Here is a 7,334-nt window from a genome sequence, read left to right as displayed (position 1 = left end):
TACAAGTCTACCAATTATTTATCAGCTTGCAACTATCTCCTACTTAATGGCTTCTAGGTTTGCTTTATAGGTGCATTAAACAGGGAAAGTATTGCCATTACACCAGGGACCAAAATAAGTATTGACTTCTTTGAACGGGAATAAACTCCCATGAGAGTTCATTTACAGGGCAAGGAAGAGTTCCAAGGAGAGGGGCTCCATGGACAGCAAAGTGGTCTGTGAAGAGGATGGCAGAGGAGCAAGAAGAGAGTTCCTTCATGTGTATCAAACTGAAATGTTTTAACGATGTGTGTTATATATTTGTGTGTGTGTGTGTGTGTGTGTGTGTGTACACACACACACACACACACACACACACACACACACACACACACAGTGGAGGGCTGCCGGGGTTGGGGTAGGGAGAATGCTTTACCACCACCACCACCGTAATAATAAAAAATATTATCAAAGCAAAACAGATAATGAGGTGGATGGCCAATACAGCTCTAGCAGGAAGAGTCAAACTCCAAGCCCTTCTATGTTTGATCAGTGGGGCAGCAGGATAGGAGGCTTGGGATGGCATTCCCTTACCCATAGAATTGTTTTTAAACTGCCTATGCATAAGAATGGTATCCCCCCTTTTAGCAGGGGTGAGGTTGCCCCAGCTCGACTTGGAAGAGATTTGATTTGGTTTCTCCCAGAGGAGGAGGAATTGGAGTCCCATGGACAGGGGTGGCCAATCAGAAGGGGACTGAACTGCCTCTCGGTTGGTGATGTTGGGCCAGTGACCACCTCTCAATCCAACCTACCTCATCCTAACAAAAACACCTTAAAGAAAAAGAGGTAAGTAAGTAAGTAAATGTCACACTGAGGCAGTTTTGGGTTGGGGGCACTGCAGAGTGATTACCCAAAGCCTGGGGCTTTGGGAGGTATTTCAGGGTGCCTTTCGAATCAGATATGGGCAAGTGGGTGAACTCTTGACAGCAACACCTAGGGCACATGTTCAGCTCAAAGGCCCAGGGCTCACCTAGGGAGAGGGAAATTTCCCTAATCCTATTGGCTGAGGAGCCACAGAATGTTGGTGCTCACATGCCCAGGGGGACACAAAGGACACTGCCCTCAAACCTCACCTGCCCTCACTTCTTTAACTGGCTTGTTATTCTATGGATCTTCTTATTGTTTTATCTGAATAAATATACCTTAACCTTTTACCAATGTACTGCCTTTTGAGGTCATGCGGGCAATGAGTAGAAAACCAGAAAAAGTAGCTATCAGAGAACCTCTAGAGGTTGGTATGGAGATGTTCAGCTTGTCACAGAGCAAACGTTCCCCATTTCTTCCATGGTTTGACAACTGGTGGTTGGCTTGTGAGCAGATTTCCTCATAGTCACAGTGACTGTGCTGCTCCCAGGATGTGTCCTTCACATGCCTTTGTTTATCTTATGGGATTTGTGAAGCCTGTTTTCATCTCAGCAGCGTAGCAGACACCCCAGGAATAAAATCAGCAGGACAGGTTCTTTGTTATTAGAAGTCTGTCAGTTGAGAGCAAAGTCTCTTTCAGAGCTTTTGTTGTTGAACTAGTTTCATTCACTCAGGGACACATTCAACCAACACAGTTAATAACATGAATATAACATGAATAACCTATAAGGAAGGGTGTGTATGAAATCTTTAGATTAAAAATAAAAGCACATAAAACTTTTTAAAGCCCCGATCAGCAGGCTTTCATGCATCATGCTATAGATTCACATATGACCAACATCACACATAGATAAGATCAAGGAATTATCAAGGGAGACTGGCAAAACTGGAATCCATTTTTAAAAACAATGTTTTTCAGGATTCCAATTAGGATTATTGCACAGTTTAGGGAGTTCCATTCTGTACCCAAAGGTTTGCACATGTTAGGGGATTGATCACCCCCGCGTTTCAGCGGTAGCTATCATGCCTGCATTGCAAATTCCCATGTTATATTACTTCCTTCCCGTGTTAATGTTCCTGTCTGGTGAAAGGTTGCAATGGGGAGCGAGGATGGGTGTCAGTGGGGGAAATCACAATTTCCACTGGACTTGTGGGATTATCCACACAATTCTTCATCAGACACTGTTTTAAGGCCAATTCTCCCATCCTCAAAAGCAATTATGTCCCATTTGGTGTTCCTGCAATTGCTTGATGCTTAGGTTTTGATGCTCCATCAAAATGTTATCTTTAGTACTTTGCTTCCAACTTGATTTATACTTCACTAGAGTTAAACCTAGGTTAGACATGTGTGTGTGTGTGTTTCTTTACAATATTTATGTATTGCCTTGTAACCAAAAAGCAAACAAAATACACCCTTATTTACATAGTAGTTTGGGCAACAGTTAAAAAACTTAGGTTCTCACTATACATAGTTCATCTCCCTTTATCAGGACTGGAACAGTGAAGAGTCACAGATTAGGCCCATTGCCATCATTTGATGGAAGCAGAGTTAGCACAGGATCCAGCGGATTCAGTGCTGGCCCAGTCCCAGCCCTGTAAACATCCCATTTGGCAGGATGCTTCCACCCACCCACATTGAGACCCTGTGAATGCAGAAGGGCCTCCCTGCCAGCTGTGGAGTCCAATGGAGCTGGATATCACTATATGGAGAGTACCTCTGCCTCATCTAAACCCCTTCAGAACAGTCGATCAGGGGGTTGGATTGCCCTGCCCAGCTGCAATCTTATACCCACTTACCTGCGAGTCAACCCCATTGAACTCAGTGGAACTTTACGTCTGAATAGAAATGCATAGAATTGCACTAACCCACATCTGTGCATACTTATTTTATTCCATTTTCAAAATAGTAAATGCAGGGAGTCCCAAACCAGAGAGCAATGTTGACTGTCACTTAGATTTGTTTCAGATTGTTATCACACTTGGTAGAGATTCTGGCTGAGGCTGAAATCTGAATGCGCTGGAAGAAGTCGCTTGTGACATAAATAATTTGAAGTAAAAATGTCACGGTTTTGACTTTTTACAAATGACTGCACTGAACCTCCAAACTGTTGCAATTCAAAAAGCTAATTCAGGATTGTGTACATTAATGCCAATGCCCTATAAAACTGCCAGAATATTTTTTTAAATAAAAAAAGTCAGCAAAGGCAGAGAGGCATTAGTTTTTAGCCTGTGTCAGCATAAAGGTTGCCTCAGTTGTTTCATCTCAAAACAGCTGCATGCTTTCATTGACTTTTTTTGCCCTTTCTTTGTGCACTCATCCTAACCTCTTAGGTTGTTTCCTGGCCTCACTTTGCTGACCTATGACCGGCGCTGACCTTTAGCTAGAGAATGTGACATTTTGTTCTCCTCTGGCGGATGTGTGAGGCTCTCATTATTCAAAGGTATGTGAAAATAATGACCTCTAGTGACCTTTCAGTTTCCTTTCATTTACTGGTGTCCTTTAGGTGCTTGTTCAGCATATTGCCATGCCCAGTCGTTGTGTATGTCTGCTTAGTGGTGCTATATTAAAATTTCTTCAATAAACATGCATCTCCTGTTTATTAATTCCATGCTTCATTTCTCTCCCTTATTGCCTGTTCAAGCAAATGCCATGGAACCTGACAGGAAGGAACAGGTGGGCAATTGGCTTCATAGGATCAGACAACTGCAATGAAATGAAAAGCAAGCATATCCAAAGGATTGTCCCAACCTAAGATATGGTATCTGCTGGCTTCCAAAAAATTAACCTCACAAAAGAGACAAGATCACAGCAGGAGCAAGAAAGGTGCGACTCTCCAAGATGAGTCAAACATGGGAACCTTTCTCAGTTCAAAGGTCATATCTCCTCAGCTTACTACACTTTTGAGTGACAACTGATCCATGGTTATTTGGTGTACCTTTGTGGACATTTGACTTGCTGATGAAGAACATTTATTGAAAGAGTCTATTATTCCGGAAGGACTATTCTGTTGCTGTGTTTGGAGCACCTACCATCATTCTTCTGTGTTGCTGTGTTGCTGTGGAGCACCATCTCGCTCCCCCTCACTTTTGGCAATATTCTGTATTAACTTTGGAAGGCGTTTAGCCTCAAAATTCAGTGATTCTTTGCGGTCAAATACTAATCTGATCATTTCCTTTCATGGAATATCTACTTCACTCTTATTAGTTCGTGACTCCATGTACATATTGTATGTTTTCTGATTGTGAATTAAGAAACAGTTCGATAGTGTTATATAAATATTGTTAGTATACTACAGTCATACCTCGGGTTGTATGTGCTTTGGGATGAGCGTGTTCGAATTGCGCTCCGCGGCAACCTGGAAGTAATGGAGCACATTACTTCCAGGTTTCGCCACTTGCGCATGCACAGACGCTCAAAATGACGTCACATGCATGCGCAGAAGCGGCGAAAAGCGAAGCACGCATGCGCATATGTAGCTGGTTATGTTTGCTGCTAGATGCGAACGGGGCTCTGGAACAGATCCCGTTCGCATCTAGAAGTACCACTGTATTAGCCTACATGTTGCTTTATGTTTCTGTGGTGATGGACAGGGCCAAAGGTAAAAGGGGGCATGGGGCTCCATGTGCCTCTTTCTTTTGTACATTAGGCCACCTTTCAGCCACACAAACCAGAAATTTCTACACACACCCTCACCCCAATTAGGCAAAAGTCACTTTCACAATTCAAAGACAAGTTCTAGCCAGGCAAAAGGGAGGAGGGTTTGGCTATCCTAACCATATTTACTCACTGATTTTAATATGATGAGCTTTCAAGTAACTGTGCTTATGTGTGCAGCATTAATGCTTAACATGCATTAATACTCAAAACCTTAGGCATAACAAGCAAAAATAAAATTATCTGGAAGCTTCTCCTTTGTGGGGTCTTGTTTATTTCAGGACTCAAGCTGAAAAATAGCCCAGATAAACAAATCAACTAACTTAAAGAAACCATGGGACTGCAGTGTACATTTATTGTCACCAGTTCCGTCCCCCAAATGTGTAGTGGCATTTTAAATTTTAATAGGCCACATCTTCTTGGCCAGAAAATGCAGACAAATGTATGAAAGGTATGAAAATAGTTACGTCAATTGTTGCATTGATTTATAACATTTTAATCTAGACTTTTCATAAAAAAGATATTCAAGGCAGCCAGTGATATATATAAATAAGTTAAATGACAGTCAAACCAAAGGCTACAACAACAATTCAAAAGCAGTATAAATACAGTAGCAGTTAAAATCCATTTTAAAAGATGGCACTTAACTGCCTGCTGAAAGGTAAGCTGTCCTGGGGACCTTTGGCAGATACATCTGTTTATTTAAATTGTTGATACTTCCAGTGAACGTTTCTCCTTGAAGTCAAAGTCATGGAGGAAGCTGTTGAGGACAAACTTTGGTTAGATTTGGAGCAGGACACAGGTGCCCTTGTTAAAATGTGGAAGTTGAAATGCAGAGGATGTGGACACTTGTATGTTGGAGAATTTGGCTGCCTTAGCGGCGTTGGACATACAACAAGCAATACATGGTTTTTTCCATAGTGCTCTAAAGACATCTGAAGTTCCAAATTAAATGGAAAGACGAGCAACATGGCTCCTTCCCAGGGCCATGCATGGGAGGGGGCAGCAGGATACACTTGCCCTGGACCTCAGAGGGCTAAACTGACCAGGGACCAGCTGCTTTTTTGTTTTATAACTTTATTCTAACAAAACTCTTGCCCCAGGCCAGTGGCGTAGCGTGGGTTGTCAGCACCCGGGGCAAGGCAAGTAATTTGCACCCCCTAACCCGTGGATTTGCACCCCCTAACCCATGGATTTGCGCCCCCTAACCCGTGGATTTGCCCTAACCCCAGATGTTGCGCCCGGTGTGGCCGGCCCCCCCTGCACCCCCCACGCTACGCCACTGCCCCAGGCCTAAAACAAGCTCTGCATGGGCTCGCTCCTTTCTAAACCAAAACCAACATTTTACAGTAATTGATCCAGTATCCTGGTTCATTCTCAAAATAATGTGGGAAGAAACGACATCACAGACTTATCCTGTGTTACCACTGTTAACAGCACAGCACAGGAGGGACATGTACGGGAGCAGCTGCCGCATGAGTAAGGTCATTCCAGAAGGGCCTCGAGTAAATCTTTAGCCAGTGAACATAAATATTTTATATGCCCTACATTTAAGAAAGTTAAAGTGCTTCAGGTCTTTTATAGCCAGACTAGGCAGCTGAGTAATTCTAATCACTATTTTGGGCAAGCCTCATATATGTTCCATTAGAAGTACAAATACGTTCAATTAATGGTCAAATTCTTCTTGCTGCCATGTGGCCAAAGGAGAGTCCTGTGCATTCTATGGCATCTGAATAGATCTAGGAATAATAATAATAATAATAATAATAATAATAATAATAATAATAATAAATTTTATTTATATCCCGCCCTCCCCAGCCGAAGCCGGGCTCAGGGCGGCTAACAACACTAAAACAGTGCAACATTATAAATACATTCTAAAAATTAATTAAAATACAAATTGATGGCAACCATAGACTAAAGCTTTGTAGAGATTGCCAAAGGAGGGAGTCAGGCTGCGCCCTGACCAAAGGCCTGGTGGAACAGCTCTGTCTTACAGGCCCTGCGAAAAGATGTCAAGTCCTGCAGGGCCCTTGTCTCTTGCGACAGGGCGTTCCACCAGGTTGGAGCCGCAGCCGAAAAAGCTCTGGCTCTAGTTGAGGCCAGCCTAACCTCTCTGTGGCCTGGGACCTTCAAGATGTTTTTATTTGAAGACCGTAAGTTCCTCTGTGGGGCATACCAGGAGAGGCGGTCCTGTAAAGCTTTTTGAGGAATGTGGGAAATACCCATGAGGGAAGTGGCATACAGCACTGAGGAAGGCAAGGGAGAGGTCACTGTGACTATCCTACTGACTGAATGAACCCAAGTGGGAAAGAATGTCACACTTCTCTTCACCTTCTCTGTACAGTGGTACCTCAGGTTACAGATGCTTCAGGTTACAGACTCTGCTAACCCAGAAATAGTACCTCTGGTTAAGAACTTTGCTTCAGGATGAGAACAGAAATCGTGCGGCGTCCGGAGGCCCCATTAGCTAAAGTGGTACCTCAGGTTAAGAACAGTTTCAGGTTAAGAACAGACCTCCGGAACGAATTAAGTTCTTAACCCGAGGTACAACTGTACAAATAGTAAGCATGACTATTATAAAAATCAATATCTAGAGTCTACTGGATATTGTATTTCCCCTTCCACCTTCAGCATGAATTTATATTTGTTCTCGTGTCTGTTTTAAACAAGAATATTGTTCTCATCTCCCCCCCCCCCCCAATTTATTTCCAGGGATACGTTAAGAGCCATCTCTTTCCCCATATCTTTTTAAAACACATATTTAACAACAAAC

The 7,334-nt window shown here is 43.0% G+C and overlaps 1 long non-coding RNA gene across 1 annotated transcript; it reads left to right on the top strand.

Moving 5' to 3' along the window:
- Positions 1–616: 616 nt before the first annotated feature.
- On the top strand, positions 617–5,492 carry LOC114595330 (uncharacterized). Its single transcript, XR_003706257.2, has 3 exons — positions 617–825; positions 3,235–3,344; positions 3,546–5,492. It is a non-coding gene; the product is annotated as an uncharacterized LOC114595330 (long non-coding RNA).
- Positions 5,493–7,334: the final 1,842 nt, after the last annotated feature.

This window comes from Podarcis muralis, chromosome 4 (assembly GCF_964188315.1).
Source record: "Podarcis muralis chromosome 4, rPodMur119.hap1.1, whole genome shotgun sequence".
NCBI classification, from domain to species: Eukaryota; Metazoa; Chordata; class Lepidosauria; order Squamata; family Lacertidae; genus Podarcis; species Podarcis muralis.
Note: the sequence above shows the minus strand (reverse complement) of the source record. Positions and strands in the feature narration are given on the sequence as shown.